This window comes from Pinus tabuliformis, chromosome 2_2 (assembly GCF_031772625.1).
Source record: "Pinus tabuliformis cultivar Carrire ecotype Pingquan chromosome 2_2, CPIR1, whole genome shotgun sequence".
In the NCBI taxonomy this organism is placed as follows: Eukaryota; Viridiplantae; Streptophyta; class Pinopsida; order Pinales; family Pinaceae; genus Pinus; species Pinus tabuliformis.
The window spans coordinates 1,292,884,891-1,292,903,240 of NC_142300.1; the positions used below are offsets into that span (position 1 = coordinate 1,292,884,891).

The following is an 18,350-nucleotide window of genomic DNA, read 5'->3' on the forward strand; positions in this document are numbered from 1 at the left end:
TATCAGTAAGAATTTGTCTTCCACTGAATTAATTATACAGTTACAGAGAAAGAGTTTTTAGCTGTAATTTTTGCAATTAATAAGTTCAAGCACTATATTACAGGATATGAAGTATTTGTACATATTGATCATTCCGTGATTAAATATCTGATGAATAAACCATTAACTAGCAGTAGAGTGACTAGGTGGTTACTATTGTTGCAAGAATTTAACATTAATATTATTGATAGACCAGGAAAATCTAATATTATAGCAGATTTTCTTTCTAGATTAGATAATCCTGGTGAGGCAACTCCTGTTAATGATGATTTTCCAGATGAACATCTTTTTGCTATGTCAACAGATTCCCTGTGGTTTGCTGACATTGCTAATTACTTGGTTACTAGGAAAACACCACCCCACTTGTCTGCCCGTGAAAAGCGGAGTATTGTTCAAAAAAGTGCTACATATTCCTGGATTCAAGGAGATCTCTTTTACACCGGTCCAGATCTTATTATCCGTAGGTGTGTAAGAGAGGAGGAAGTGTTTGACATATTAAAATTTGCTCATGATGAACCTTGTGGAGGCCACTGCGCTGATAAGCGGACTGGATATAAATTATTGTGTGCTTGTTACTTTTGGCCCTCCTTGTTTAAGGATGCCAAACACTATGTCAAGCATTGTGATCGTTGTCAACAAATGGGCCAACCTAATCAAACCAATGAAATTCCTGTATGCCCTCAAGTTATGATTTGGCCATTTGAAAAGTGGGCTATTGATTTTATAGGGCCAATAAATCCAACATCATTAAGTAAAAATCATATCTTGGTTTGTACATATTTTGTTACAAAATGGGTAGAAAATAAAGTTGTTTCTTTTGCTACAGAAAAAGTTGTTGTTGATTTTCTTTTTATTGAAATCTTTACTAGATTCGATGTACCTAGAGAAATTGTTTCTGACAATGGTCCGCAGTTTATTTCTAATCTGGTACAGGGAGTGACAGAGCAATACAAGATCCGGCATAGGAAATCCACGTCGTATCACCCGCAAGCAAATGGCCAGGTGGAATCCACAAACAAAGTAATCGAGTCCATTCTTACAAAGACAGTCAATATGCATCAGAAGGACTGGGCTAAACAATTACCAGAGGCTTTGTGGGCATACAGAACCACTTGGAGAAATAGCACGGGACATACACCATATGAGCTAGTATATGGCAAACAGGTTCTGTTACCAATTGAATTCCATATCAAAACTTTCAGAATTGCAGTTCAGTTAGGACTAGATCTCTCTGAAGCACAACAACAATGTCTTCTCCAATTAAATGAGTTAGATGAATTTCGTAGGGATGTTGTTCAACAGAACATACTAATTCAGCAGCAACGTAAAAGGTGGCATGGCAAGTCTATTCAGAAAAAGCAGTTCCAACCAAGTGATTGGGTGCTCCTTTACGATTCTAGATTTAAAATATTTAAAGGGAAATTCCATACATGTTGGATGGGACCTTATGAAGTTATCCAAGTATTTGAGAATGGAGCAGTAGAAGTTAAAACTATTGATGGAAAAAATAAAATATTCTTGGTAAATGGACACAAGTTAAAGAAGTATTTTCAACCACCTACCAGGAAAGATTTTACACAACAAGTACAACATCAATTTGGGATGGTAGTGGTGAATGGTAATACCAACCTTTTGAAAACATGAATTCTATTTCTTCTTAAAAATAAAAATAAAAAATAAAAAAATTAAGAAGAAAAGTAAGAAAAAATATTTTCCTGTAATTATGAAAATCAGTTCGCTGACATGATTACAGAGGGATCAACCTGAAAACCAGCTTGCTGGCAGGAAGATCAAAAATCTCTAATAAAAAGAAAATGTTGCTTGATCTTTAGATATGCTAGCTACCACCAAGTAAAAGCAGGTTCAGCAGAACCAACCTTTATACAATTGGGGTAATTAGCATGGATATTTTTACTCAAGTAACGCTTAATTTTCACTGCAGTTATTTTTCTTGCACCAGTGCAAGCAGACCTTCCATAAAAGTTTTTTCCTTTATTCATATTTCACTTTCGTAATATTCCCTCAGTTTTCTTCCTCAATCCCAGAATGATTAACCTTCCCACATTCTTCTAAATTTACCCTGTCCGCTTCGAAGAAATCCCACTTTACCATCGAATTTTTTTCCCTATCCCACTTCTATTTATTCCCTCTTTTGGTACTATTCCTGGAATCCCTGTAACAGAATTCCTTCCCATTCTGAAAATTCCCCTTTCCCAAAGAGCAAAAGGATATGCTCTGAAGCATCAAGAAAGGGCGAAGCAAATTTTCAGTATAAGTTGAGGAAGTCATGTGAAAATCCAGCCTATATTTTATTTAAATTCTCTATTTTAGATATTATGCTTGCACTAGTGCAAGCATGTTGTCCTATATGATAAAATAAGTAGAAAGGTACCAGCAGAATAGTATGATTTAAGCGGTGCAAGCAAATCAGTGCAAGCATGCACCTCGTCAGCAACATAGTACAAGTTATTTTTATAGCATACGACATAGGAAAGTGGTCATCATGAAATTTATATGAAGTCCTTTCACTTAACCGACGAAGTACTTATGCTATCATACTAACTAGGAGAAAATTATTTAAAGTACAAGGTGTTTTTAAGTTAGAAATCATGATCTTTTTTAATAAATGCTAAGTTCTTTTCTTGAATTATGAAGGAATGTGGAAATGTTTTAACCGTTGCTTGGACATGATTACCCCTCTCCACCATAATCCTAAACGTCCTTCACTCATAATTATTACCTCACCTAGCCGTTAAACTGCTGCCGCAAGTACCAATCTGGCCTGACCTCAAAGATGACGTGCATCTACGGCGAATGAACTGGTGATCCGATGGAAAGGACGGTGGACAGTTAGATTTCTATTTATAAGGACCGATTTCCCCGGTATTGCATGTAAAATTTCAGAACCCGACTATTCATAGTCGTGAAGCAGCAATGTCGTCTATTCGGAATGAACCCCTGTCTCTCAGCAAAATAGAGCAGACCGCCAAGTATCGCAATAGTCTTGCACTATTGCGAGACTCGGATTTTCTTCTGTTCCTGCAGAAGTTTGACGGGTATGATAAGGAAGTGGCTTTACAGTTTGCAAGGAGTTTTAGAAACGGCCGAGTTTTTATTGGGCCTCTCAAATTCAAAGTCACAGAGGAATTCATAGCAGCAGCGACGGGCTTAGAGAATACTGACGAACAATGGTTTAAGAATCAGAAGCTAGAAAGGAAGCTCTGGAAGTGTTTCATGGTTGATAAAAGGATGGAGGTAGACTAGAAAGTAGGAATTCCACACATCGCCCTACTGGGTCAATGGAAAGACCTCCTTTTCATTTTACAAAAGTTTGTGACCTGCGAAGGAAGATACACCCGCACCTTGGTGTATCACTTTAGAATGCTGCAACATTTTGAAGTCAGCCAAAACGTTCGGTGGAGGATGAATTTCCCTTATTTTTTGCTCAAAAGCTTGGAGAAAATGGCTAAAAGCATACAGGACAGTAGGGCAGACGAGGCCGACACAAGGCTATATTATCACGGCCTGATAAAAATTTTGGTCCTGAAATAGCTAGAAGTGAAAGGTATGGCATGGGAATCACTGTTAAAACAGCTGCACAAAGGGACAGTCGCTGGAAAGGGGATAGAGGACCCTGCCAGCACAAGCAAGGGCCCAAGAAAAAATGAAAAGGGAAGTCCTTCTTGCACCAGTGCAAAAAGGAAGTGATCTGACCAAGCAAAGAAGGCCTCATCTTCAAATGAGAGGATGGCTAGCGCACCAGCAGAAGAGACCCCTTCAACCCCTGAAAATGACAATCTGTCAGTCCTTACAGATGCAGAAAAGTTTGCAAAGGTTGAGGACGATGCTCTGTTGGCTGATTTTATCAAGAAGCCTCGGAAAAAGAGTAAATTCTCTGATGAAGGCAAAGAACCACAGTGCCCACAGGGCATGGAATCCCCTCCTACACCAGTACAGGAAGAAGCACCAGTGCGAGAAGAAGAACCAGAGAAAGAAGTAGAAAACAAAGAAGCAGAAGAAGAAGAGATAGAGGGAGAAGAACCAGACAACGAAGAACCCAGAGAAGAAGAAGAGGCGGAATCCGAAGAAGAAAAGGTGGAACCCGAAAAAGAAGAAGAACCAGAGGAGGAAGAACTAGAAGAAGAAGAACCAGGGGAGGAAGAACCGGAAGAAAAGGGGACAAAGGGAGAAGAGTTTCTTGATGTAACCATGGCGGATATGGAGGTCCCTGAGAAAGACACAGCTCCTACCGAAACAGAAAAAGAGAAGGAATTGGTAACTCCTGCTGCTTGGGTAGTTGAGTTAGAGCTTCAAGTACAGAATTTAGAGCAGCTTGTAGCCAAAGCACAGGAGGACAAAGAACAGAGCAGAGGAGAATTGATGGCAGAAATCTAGAAGAAGAAAAGGGAAGTTAAAGTCTGGAAGTACCGAGCTGCACAATGTTTCAGGCGACTTAAAAAGGTGACCAAGAAGTTAAAGAACATCAGAAAGAAGAAGTCTAAAACATTGTAGGGTGATGACAATATGCTAGAGTAGGATTGAGCTGGAGTGCTTAAAGTTTTGAAGTTTTTTGTAGAGGTAAAGAGTTGTGTGAGGACACACAACAGTTTAGGGATGGGAGGATGTTAGCCCCCTAATTTTCTCCCTTTTGACCATTTTTCCCTTCCTAAATCATAACCATTTACCGCTGTTTTACCTCTCTTATACACCCTGTTGGGTGAAAATATGTTCATTTAATTCTGTTGTAGTACTTGCCCAACTATTTAATTTGTCAATCCAAGGTTCGTAAACTTACGAGGAACATGCACTATATATGCAGGACCGAAGTGGAACTAATTTAATCTAAATTACTGAAATTAAATTAATCTCAGAAGGCATTGAAACATTAACTATGAAAGCAAGAAATTGCATAAAGGAAAAGCAATACAACATGTGAAGAATTGAATGACAAACAACATATGTGAGCTCACAACAATAAAAATATCTTAAATTATATTACAAGAACCAAATAACAAATCATGATTACAAAACTATCTCTTAAAGCTAATCTCCATCCTCCATTATTCATTATCCATTCCTCCTTATTAAAATGAAGAGAGAGCACTCTCTTATATACATGAGGAAGATAACCTTCTCATAATTACATATCCAATATTCTCTCAAGCACTCTCAACTAATTTCCCATTATTACAAGATATGATCCCACAAATCTCTCAAGCATTTTTAACTACTTTCCCATTATTACAAAATATGATCCCTTTGAATCCTCCATAAATCTCTCACATATCTTGGATAAGATATGCCAACCAAATCCTCCATGATTTTCTCCTTAGGAATAGGCTTGCATAATTATCTCCTTAATATGGTGGAGGAGATATTAATTCTTCACATATTTCATACACATCACAAAACTCACATATTCTTGAGATATATATAAAAATATGTATATTTTCTAATATTTAATCATAAATTCACTTGTAATACAAAAATGAATAAAATGGAAAATAAGAAGGTGAAACCCAAATGTATGTATGAAAATGATATGATAAAAGGTTAATGGGATGATGAAATGTAAGGAATAGCGAAGAAAAAGGTGGATGAAAATATGACATTTCTGAGTCCCAACATCCTCCCCAACTAAACTTGTTGCATGTCCTCATGCAACCATGAATGGGTCTCTTTAAGAACATTTGGCATTTTGAACTTTGGCTTTACATGATGATGTCTTTTAATAATGAATGTTTCCAGGATATGTGAAAGACATGAGTAACAATTTACATTTTCTTATGGTTGGTTCTTGTGTGACAACCATGAATATAAAGAATGTTGGTTCTTTTGTTAACAACATTCATTTCATTTTCTGTTCTCTTTTCTTCAATAATAATGTAAACACTCACTGGAAATCATAATGTGCATAAGAAAGCCCTTTTGTAATATTAATGAAGCATGCCAATATTGCGTATTAAGCAAAGTGCAACAAATTATCATTGGAAAATAAATGTTGGTGAATGGTAAATGGAGTGATAGTGGTGAAGAAATGGAATCATGGAAGTGAATATGTAGTGAATATAGTTCTGCCCCCCTCAACTGAATTGGTTGCATGTCCTCATGCAACTTGACATGGCTCATGAAAGGAAATGTAGCATGGTGAGGGAATTTTCCAAAATATTCAAGTTAGCATATAAGGAATTGCATGATTAAAGATTAGAAAACAACATACCTCTACTTACCCAAGAATGATGAATTATGCAATAGGAATGTAACTGCTGCTGCTGCTGGATCAGGAAAATGTGACTGATGTTGTTGTAATTGGATCCTGGGAAATGAAGGAATCTGAACTGCTGATGCTGAATCATGGAAAAGATAAACGCTGAAAGTGGAACTGTGGTACTCTCATAGATCAGAATGCATGCTGCTGTAACTGCTGAGAGAGTCGTGAAAAAGTGTATAGTCTTCATCTACTACTAAACTTCTTGGTACAATTCTAATCATGCGAAAGAATGTGTTGATGTCGAGCATGAAAAGAAATCATTGGATTACCGGCCATTGATGCATGTCGTTAACCAATGCGAGGCAACTCACCATTGATGTCAATGAGTGCCAAGGTACCAGAGTACATCTTGCAAAGTGCGAATGGATGTGTCGAGGTCGAGCCACTTGCAAGATCTGAAGATCAAGGGACATTGATGTATTCCCATGATCGTCAGCGAGAGAACTTGCCATTAAGGCATGCAAGCCTCTAGGTACTCAAAAGGAACTCTAGTCTATTTCCCAGATAAGGTGCTGATGTCAATGGGGCAAGACTTGTTGAAAGGTGGGCCTTAAGGAATCCCACATCAGTCAACGCGAGTTTGTACAAAAAGATGTGGTAGGACTATAGATGGAAAGAACTCACGGACAAGCAGTGTGGATCAACATGGCTAGGAAATCAAGGCAATGTAATCATGGAAAGGGAATGAGTTTTATTCAGAAGGCAAACTAGAAGGAAAAAATAAACTGAAAAGGATAAAGGGATGTATGCGATTCAGAAAAATAGGCGTGCATGAAGTCGTGAAAGATAAGGAAATGGAAGATGGGCTGCAACACAAGGATGGTCTAGGTGTTTGGAAGGAAAAAGGTGAATGTCATGATATGTGCAGTGAAGAATTAGTTCCTTCAAGCGTCCAATGATGCATATTTCATTGTGATTCCGAAAAATCACTTTTGCATTAGATTGTCTTCACTCTGAAAAACTTAGCACCATTCGTGCATAAAAATTGTCACCTTTGTGTGCCATCTCCATCGATAATTCCTGTATGAAGTGACTCAAAAACAGATGAGCTCATTTTCAAGAATTTATGAAATGTCCATTTTTTTTAGTTATTTTTAGAAGTTACACTAATCATGGATGAAAAGGGTGTCGCATCGTAATATTGAGCTTTCTGCATAAGCTTCTCTTTGACCTACACAACACCAATCTCATTTATATTGTTAGTATATGCATCCTAACTTTTGCCCACAAATTCACTTTAAAATAAATGATAAAATCCAACATACTTTTATTCCCCCCCAACTAGAAAGATTGCATGTTTATGTACAATGGGCGGAGAGATGGGCGGATACTGGTGCATGGTAAGGCAGCTTTGCCAATTTTATGTTTCTAGAGCAGTCTAATGGTGATCCAGCCTCAAAACATATGGTGCAACTCCTAGAAGTAACAATCCAAATTCCTCAGCTTTACAACTGATCTCATTGACCTGAAAACGGGCTTGGTTAAGAACCTCAAAAATACAGATTCACCTATTCAAATGAACAAGACAAGTTTATCTCTATAGACTTTTACCCCAGCTGTAATGAATACAGATTAATTTACTGCATCTTCTTGCCCTTCGAGAAGTTTTTGGGTATCTTACTTATAACATGTGCATTGAATTGTGAAAAAAAAAAGCTTCCGGGATTCATTATAAGCAATATCTGCATATTTGTCTACTTGATCTTCATACTTTTCATAGAAAGCAGGAATTGAGAGCATAATAACAAGACTCGTGTACTCGAGTGTGAGGAAGACGAACCAACCCCCAATAGTCGAGATAAGCCAAAGACATACAACCACCTTGAGGAAGAGCTTGGGATCTTTTCTAAGGGCAATATCATGTGCTACTGTAAGCAGAAAGTTAATCCGGGAACGTATTGATGCAGCTATGTCATTTACCATATTCTAATTCAAGCAGGGGAGGGGGAGGCCTGCTTATGAGAGCTACGGCAGTTGCCCAGACAAACAAGATGGTGACCAAAAGGAGAAGCACATTGGCTACAAGTGACAATAGCGTGTACCCAGATTTCTCAAATAAAATCCATGCCACAGCAGCACTAACAAGGATACCTAGTGATGTATTTCTTCACCTTCATAACATCAAATCAGCCACGATTCCTCCTCCGAGAATTTCATGAACGCTCTTTTGTCTGTTGAAGAGCCGAGATGGGTTCTTTTCATCAGTGGGCAATGTGGAGGTTGCCATCTTACCATTGGCAGAATTTTTTGACATTATCTTACAGATCTGAGTTGTTTCCTCTGCCTGGATCAAAATGGTAGAGAAGACAAGTTGAATCGGGTAGCTTGACAGTAAGATCTCTCACTGAAATTACTTGGTTTATACTTCAACTGGGAACGAATTGTGGTTGCAAATTGCTCAAATATTAAGAATCCTCTCTTTCATGATAAATTTTTGCAGTACCATGTTTTTGCTTTTTCTTTCCTCTTTTGCTTTCTAAAATACATGAAAAATCGATTACCATACCAAAATGAATAAAGAGTAAAAGGAGACCATCACATTTAACTTCTAAAAGAAAAATCGAAATGGCTGGCTGGCTGGCTGCTTGGATTTCTGGCTGTCTCCCTCTGTATTGTTATTATTAGGTTAGATTCCTTGGAAGAGGAGATCGGCAATGCACAGAGTCTAGACTTAATTTTTTAACAAATGGACACAATGATTTGAATATTGAAAGATGTTTTTGATGAAGCATATTGAAAAACATGAATTTATTTATTCCTAAAATTAGTCTAAATCATCCCTATTTTCTAATCCTCGCGATCGCACTAAGTGCGGAGGAGAGCGTACTTATTCTAAGCAAAACTGAAAATGAAAGCAAAAACTACAAATGAAAGCCTACCTACTCTATACTAATTAGAAAAAAAATTAGTTACGTGTAATTAAACTTCCAATGAAGCCATTCACGTAGCAGTAACAACAATATATCCAGTAGCAATTTTTTACATGATGGATGAAAATATTCGAAAGTGAATGAGTCTAGTTGCTGTAACTGCAAATCAACTAAAAATAAATAAAAAGACGAATCTAATCTAATACTTACCTGGAACCATTGTTCGATAAAGCTTTGATAAGCACAATTTCTCTCACTTAGATCATGTTGTAACTCCTGTTCTTCTACTCCGATCTGCTGTTCTTCTTCCTCGATCTCCTGTTCGAATGATTGTTCGCCATCAGATATGCAGGATTCTTCATATGTTGAATCTTCGTTTATTTCTTGGGGAGTAGTTGAACTGTCAATTCTTGTCAAGATCTCTTTTTCCAGGGAAGAAGAGATTCCGACTTCTGCAAGGATTTGAGTGAGTAGTTCCAAGCTGACACTCATTATAAAACCATGTGGAAAGAGATTCTAAAAACAAAAAAAATCAGCACACTAAAAAAAAATTGAATTAAAAACAAAAGGACCACAGAAATAATCTTGAATTCAATACTCAATTAAACCCTCTTACAAGGACTGCTCATTAATTGAGTAATCGAATGCTTCAATTACAACCATGAACCATGAATTCATCAAACACTCTTCATAGTTGCGAAAATCAAACACACCTGCAGAAATTGAAATTCACACTTGCATAAATGTAAACACACCCTACATGCCCTAATCCATAAGAGGTCGAGCCCATTACGGTATCTCGAATGCGATGTGTAGGCTGTTCCCCACGTCTTACCGCCTTAACACCTCGGAGTTAGGAACATGTCTAAACACACTTGCATGAAAAATCAAACTAAACTTCAATCCATCGTGCGTCCCCGGCAATGGTGCCAAAATGTTGGGTGAAAATATGTTCGTTTAATTCTGTTTTAGTACTAGCGGCGCCAAAATGTTGGGTGAAAATATGTTCGTTTAATTTTGTTGTAGTACTTGCCCAACTATTTAATTTGTCAATCCGAGGTTCGTAAAATTACGAGGCACATGCACTATATATGCAGGACCGAAGTGGAACTAATTTAATCTAAATTACTGAAATCAAATTAATCTAGGAAGGCATTGAAACATTAACTATGAAAGCAAGAAATTGCATAAAGGAAAAGCAATACAACATGTGAAGAATTGAATGACAAACAACATATGTGAGCTCACAACAATAAAAATATCTTAAATTATATTACAAGAACCAAATAACAAATCATGATTACAAAACTATCTCTTAAGGCTAATCTCCATCCTCCATTATTCATTATCCATTCCTCCTTATTAAAATGAAGAGAGAGCACTCTCTTATATACACGAGGAAGATAACCTTCTCATAATTACATATCCAATATTCTCTCAAGCACTCTTAACTAATTTCCCATTATTACAAGATATGATCCCACAAATCTCTCAAGCATTTTTAACTACTTTCCCATTATTACAAAATATGATCCCTTTGAATCCTCCATAAATCTCTCACATATCTTGGATAAGATATGCCAACCAATTCCTCCATGATTTTCTCCTTAGGAATTGGATAAGATATGCCAACCAAATCCTCCATGATTTTCTCCTTAGGAATAGGCTTGCATAATTATCTCCTTAATATGGTGGAGGAGATATTAATTCTTCACATATTTCCTACACATCACAAAACTCACATATTCTTGAGATATATATAAAAATATGTATATTTTCTAATATTTAATCATAAATTCACTTGTAATACAAAAATGAATAAAATGGAAAATAAGAAGGTGAAACCCAAATTTATGTATGAAAATGATATGATAAAAGGTTAATGGGATGATGAAATGTAAGGAATAGTGAAGAAAAAGGTGGATGAAAATATGACATTTCTGAGTCCCAACACACCCTTATCTTGCACTAGCCCAAGAACGATGACATATTTCGCATGAACTTTATATTTCATATTTTTAACTTAACTTAGCATTAATTAATTATTTATTACGTGATTTCTTGATTATAATCACTCTTGTAACTTATCGATATCTCCAATGTGGTTTGATAGTCAAGTGCTTATCGTGACCGCTGATCCTAGTGCAGGATCGGATCTCACACCGCTGCTAGCACAACGAATATTTGCAGCAAATCCGGACCTCCTTGATCACCGCCTTGTTTTGTGCTGCTTCAGCCACGACAACATGTTAGATCCGAAGGCAACTGAGCTCTAGCTACAACAGCAAGGCAATCCAAAGGTAGATGAGATCGGATTTATGAAGAACGAACAACTGGACATTGGCTACGGCCAGTTTTGTTAAACTGCCTAATTTTGAAAACCGAAAGCTAAATTCTGCATATCAGTTATGTAATCGGTTAAACGATCCTTTTGGCCTTCGGCCAAGGATCTATATAACGAGGAATTTGAATAGGATGAAATAGTTTTTGATAAGTTTGTACAGAACAGAGATATAACCAGGAAGGCAGTAACAGGCTCGTATTTTTGTTATCACCCAAATCTGGGCAGGACTATGTAATCACGCATGTATTTTCCTCTATGAATTAATAAGAAGGGAGCTCCGCCTTATGTTTTCATGAATCATATTTTTGTTTGAAAGTTGATGAATTGATAAAAGTGCTGAGTAGCATTTCTATTTGAAAGGGAAATTTGTTGGTTGGCTAGGGCCCAGCCAACCCAGCACGTTTACCCTATTTTCTGTTCTTGTAATTTATGTTTATACTGCCAAGTGTGATTTAATTTATAGCACATGAATTCTTGTTGAGTGAAAGTGGATCCCCAGTGTGAAGTAGTTAGAATTCATTTTCCTACATCTCATTTTGGATTGGTTTCCTCGCCAGGTCCAAGCATGAGAAATAACCCTGCACTAATGCACGTTGGTGTGCTATTCATTTCCTACGGTTTTGTTTGATTTGGTTTTCCTATCTTGTTCCAAGCAGGAGAAATAACCTTGCACCAGTGCACATTGGTGTGCTATTCATTTCCTGCAATTTTGTTTGATTTGGTTTTCCATGCCTGGTCCATGTAGGAGAAATAAACCTGCAACAGTGCACGTTGGTGTGCTATTCACTTTCTGCAGTTCTATTTGATTTGGTTTTCTTGCCTGGTCTAAGTAGAAGAAATGAACCTGCACCAGTGCACGTTGGTGTGATGAAGCAAGCCTTTTTAGTTAACTTCCAACAGTTTTCTTGCTTTCATAAATGCTTCATGACAGGATAAATTATAAGGATTGTTTCTTTATTTCTGCACTCTGTTAACATCAGAAACATTCATTTTTATGTGTGCAATTTGATTTCACAACACTTGCAGTAGTTAAAGCTCTTATTTCAAGAATTAAATTCTAAGTGTAAGAAGCTCTGACCTGGTGCAAGAACTAGTTTCTTGTCACAAGATCTGAGTGCTCTGAACTTGAGAAAGTTTAAGCCCTTGCACAAAGGAAAACGCGTTTAGTACATACACCATTTATACCCTCTGCGTAAATTTCTATTCTTTCACTAGTGCAAGCAGACTGCACTAGTGCAAGATAGATTAATGCAAGAAGGAAATCTCTACATGAGCAAGTTTAAGGGGCCCATCTGTTGAGACTGCTAAAGCGTCTCTGCTGAAGAAAACACACACTCAGTAGTTAATCAATAGTTAGCTAGAGTGATTGCCTTTATCTCTAAATCTCTTTTGCAAATGCATTCTTCCTTGTTCCAGTCTTAGATTATTTTGATGGTTCAAGTTGCCTTTTTTCTTTCTTTAGTTTGATTCTGCAATCTTTCCTTTAAAGAAAGTAGGGATTGATATTAGAGATATTCATACCATCTTTGGCATTGCCTGTGCTTCGTCTCTAAGTTTACAAATCCCCTGGGTTGACAATTAAGTGTTGAGGAGTTTGCTTAAGTTTCGATCAAGCCAATGGTCCACAGCGCGCGTGATCTTATCTTCTAACGCTTCCAATCTGCGCACTAATTTCGGAGTCCACACAATCGGTTTGTTGAGCCTACACCTTCCCTGACTGTCGACTAGCTTCACAATCCACTCGTACATCTCAGAGGGGAAGGATGCAAAGAAAATTTCGTGGATTTCTGTATATAAGTAGCGCTCTAACTATTGTTCCTTTGGTACTCGCGGATTCCTGTTTTCCTGTGTCGTGAACTCATGAATTTTCTTGTCCAACCATCCTTCAATTTTGTTCTTTGTTGGATTCCAGTGACATGATATCAGACATCCCTTATGCAGATCCTGGTCCCAGCAACGAAACCATTTGTTGGCTTGTTGGAGCCTGACCTAGGTTCAAAGATGATTTAGCCAAACAAATCCTAGTACTATTTGCCCTTTTGGCAACGGTCCGCGAAGCGTGGACTGAGGTCTCACCCGAAGTATTATGGGAGGGTGCTAGAACCAGGTTTCCGCACCCTGGAGATGTTTGATGATTTCAAGTGGTCCACGGTTCGATCTTGTGTGCACGTCGCTACGCGCGTTTACCCGTACCTCGCAGCCTGAGATGTTGTCTTTGCAGCCCTGCCTGGGGCTCGAACAGTGTTATTACCCAAGTCCCTCTTCGCAGCCGATATTAGGTGATTAACTGAACTTATTTATATAAGTTTACTTCTTCTTAACAATATTCACAATTCAAGTAAGTGCGCGCAGTAAATAAATAGTATAATTGCAAGTAACATCAAACATGCAATAACTTAGAACAGATACACAGTGTTCAGATAAAACTTCACTTTATTATTTTCTTCCTTCTATTACAGACTCGACACTACCCTGCGCACTTAGCTACAGGGGTCTGCGCACTCAGCTGCAGACTCTATTAGGCCTCTACACACTCAGCTGCAAAGCCTCTTCCTACTACTACGACTTAAGACACATAGACTCTTGCTTTGCTACCATCTAGACTTCATCCGTTCATTCCATAACTTAGTTAGTTCCTTTACAACTTAGAGCCTCGCTCTATTTATACAATCCCATGGTCCGCGGACCATGGGTAGGCCAACACTACATTCAAAACATAGGGCGGACATCCCTATGACTCTAACATACCATTCGCGCTCTGTGCCCACAATTCGCAGAGTTTTTACAATAATAACAAATCAAAACTTGGTCTTTAAGCCCCAAAACATACTATGGGGTGATTCCTTTCCCAACAAAGTTCATGGCACAAGAGTGACATCGAGCGATATAGCTCTAAGAACCTACGTGAAAACAAAAGCGATGGGAATATCACGTAGACCCTCTGAGTCCTGTGGATTTGGAATCTAAGGTCCACGCTTCCCATTTTTATGGATAGTGACATTGCAAGCAGAGTTAGGATAGATAGGAAAAGGAGTGAAACAAAGGGGTCCCTTATGGACAGTGAGAGATGCCAAATCAAGAGAGGGATTGAACAAAAGAAACTCAATATCGCTATCCACAAAATTGTGAGGGGAAATTTCAGCACCATTCAACGACCGAGAAGGAAATAGAAAAATAAAAATCAATAAATAAATAAATAAATAAATATATATATATATATATATATATATTAATTTTAATTAAAAACATTATCAAATATTAATAGTCTTACTTTCACCAAGGTCAATAGATTTATTATTAATATTATAATCCAATATAATATTTCAATGTCTATTTTAAATAAAATATTTTTAAAATTTAAAATTATATATATATATATATATATATATATATAGAGAGAGAGAGAGAGAGAGAGATCTACATTTAAAAATATTTAAATTTAGAATTGAAATAAACCATCTGATATCCATTTTAATTAATATGTTATATTATATATATATAATAAAAAAAAATATTTTAATGTCTAAATAGTGGTTATTGAAATAATAAAATTTCAATTATTTCTTTAGCTACATTTGTAATTCATTCAATTGTTAATATGAAATTAATATATGGTATTTAAAAAAAAATTAATAATTGAGCCAATAGGTGCTTTTTACAGTCTAGTATGAGTTGCGCTAAGAGACATGTTCTACAGTCCAATATGAGTTGTGTGGAGATATGCATTCTACATTCTAGTATAGGTGTGAAGTGTCGCATTGTGAAGTTGACACATATTCTTTTTAAAATAAAAATAAAACATATCCTAAATTAGAGGGAAATGTAAACTATAATAAAAGGAGAAATGAACCTACATATTTGGTTAGTTTTAATTAAAAACATTATAGAAGATCAATAATCACACTCTTACTCCACTAGCTCGATTCATTGTTAATTGTACAACCTAGTGTGAAAAAGATGTGGTAAAGATATTTTACTCACTTTCAAAGCCATAAATAAAATATTTCGAGATCTATCTTACATAATATAATAAAATAACAACAACAACAACAAAAACAAAAATACTCCTTTATATTTGCTTCATAAATATTTCAAAAACTTGTATAAACTATTTGGATGTCAATATTAACTTCATATATAGAGAGAAAGTAAGTAAGTAAGTGAGTGTGTGTGTGTATGAGATTAAAAGTAAAATAATTTTCTAAAAAGAGGGAGATGTGTAATCCAATGAAATATTAATATAAAATTGATATGTAATATTTAAAAAATAGTATTATTAATGGAAATACTCAATTTGTGTCATAAATAAAATATCTCATTATATAATATTAAGTAATATTGATGTGGATTTGAAAATACATTAATATCTTAAACTAAATATAACATTTTAATATAAGTAATGTAGTTCATAAGTAATCTAGGTGGCTTTGGAGAGGCTAAAAAATTGAAGTCTTTGGACTTCATCGAAATCAAGACCAGAACAAAGAGGTCATCATTATGATTCCAACGATGCAAATGACTCTCAAATCTGACTTCTTATGCACAAGATATTGACAGTCAGAGTTCAAGTTAAAGGGAGCAGTGCTTTTGTTGCTAGCTAAATTTGGAGGCTCACTAAATTAGGTGGTTCGACTAAATTCGGCAAAATCCACTAAAATTGGTTGCAGCTATTTGTGCAACACTTTGACAAATCTTATCGACAACCATAACTGGTCAAAACATCACCTGTTTAATTTTTCTAGTGACCCTAAAAATTTGGCGAATGGTTTATAACTAGTTGTTATCTATATATATATATATATATATATATATATATATATATATATATATATATATATATATATAGATAGATAGATATAGATATATATATATAGATATAGATATATACAAGTGGCGGGCCACAATTGCCAGATACACCACCCAATGAACCACCATATATAATATGGGGTCAGTGGCGATTGAACAGGCCATCACCCCCACCAACCCTCCAAATCTCATTAAACATAAGTTATAAATGGGGGCGGTATGCCATTGGCAGACCCACCACCCAATGAACCACCATATATAATATGGGGTCAGTGGGGATCAAACTAGCCTACCCAATGGGCAACCCCCAATTCGAAACATACAATCGCAAAAATGCTAAAACCAAAGAAAACAAATCGTGGCAGATTAGGGTGGTTGTGAGGTCGGAACCCAAGCCTGCCCCCATCAATTTTACGTGTCTACCAATGTCCCAACAAACTGTCATCGAAATGACTACCCAATAAACATTTAAAAATTCGTCCTTGTCATTCAACCAACAAAGACAGAGCAAAATCGAAAGTGTGAAGGCCAAGACTAGAGGGGTCTTGCATAGGCACAATTTTTGAGGTAGAATATTCTACAAAAATATTCTGTAGAATATTTTAGGAGAATATTCCATATTCGAAAGGAAAATTTGTGTAGCAGAATCTTGAGGAATCTAAAAGGTTCTGTATGGCCCAGATTTTGACGTTGTAAGAAATGTGTCATATTCGTACTCATCTACCTTGAAATTTTGCCAGGAATTTAGTGGTGTGGACAGTTTTTTGATATGAGCAACCAATTTTATAGAGGCATAACATTGATTAGTGGGACCATGAAGGTGGAACCTTGATGCAAGAATTTGCAAGGAATCTTTTAGATTCCCTAGAGACCTAGATTTGACAGTTTCAGAACAAGGTCAACTTTATACTCAAATTTCATGATTTTTCGCAAGGATCATGATGGTGCAACCTGTTTTGGCATTTGAGCAGCCAATTTTCAGTCCATCACGATATTTGGAGGTATGTTGATGCATTTGGACACTTTTCTTGTTTTTCCCAGAAAGTAGTTGTGTTTACAACCATTAGTCTCAAACTTTTGTGATGAATGTGATGATGATGAGTATTCCTTGAATCTAATCAGCGTATTCAAGAGGTCCATGTTATTCCACTTAATTGTGTGAGCCTCTTCATGCCACTTTGTGAGAGATTATTCCTTTGTCATGTTGAAGGAGAACATCTTGTGAGTGAGAATTCTTTGTATGAGAACATCTCTTTGGAGAGATATGTCATTCGAGATAAGAATTTATTCCTTGTGTTGAAAAATAATTTTTCATGTACACATCATTCTTTTTCAGAGACTAATGAAGTGACCTCCCTACTCTTGACCCATGACCCATATACATAGTCCACACTGGGCGAACTCTGTTATCAAATATTGATGTGTGCATTTTCTTATGATCTCCTTTATTTTTCCTCTTCTTTAAGTGTTTTGTACATGTGGTTTTTCATACTCTTTTCCATTCAATTCTAAATACATCATAGAAGAAAAGATCTTAGTTAATTTTGGTAACTGAGATATCCCAGATCAAGTTTGGTATCAGAGCGATCTTCTTGCTAAAGTGAATTGCAAGTGTGAATAATAACCAGAGATTGAACATAAAAAAATTAGAATTAGATATGAAAAATTGTATACATGGCATGCAGTGCAAGTTCATTCTTGGGAAGAGTCCAAAAGAAATAAGTTTGAGAAGAATATTCGGTGAAGAAAGAAGCAACAAATATACCTAGTGAAGGAAAAAACGGCTACTAGACTTGGTGAAAGAAGAAGTAGCAAGTAGACCTAGTGAAGGAAAAAAAACAAGAATACTTGGTCAAAGCAAAAGAAATTAATACACTTGGTGAAAGCAGAAGCACCTAACAGACATGGTGAAGGAAGAATTAGAATGAAATTAGTAGATATTGGTGTATTTTGTAGGTTGGTGCCTACAAACCCTCCAACAGAGAGGATTTGTGTCTCCTATAGGTTGGTGCCTACAAAT

At 36.5% G+C, this 18,350-nt stretch overlaps 1 pseudogene; it reads right to left on the reverse strand.

Annotated features, from left to right (window-relative positions):
- Positions 1 to 7,887: 7,887 nt before the first annotated feature.
- On the reverse strand, positions 7,888 to 8,686 carry LOC149198234 (reticulon-like protein B12 pseudogene; annotated as a pseudogene).
- Between the last annotated feature and the right edge of the window lie 9,664 nt (positions 8,687 to 18,350).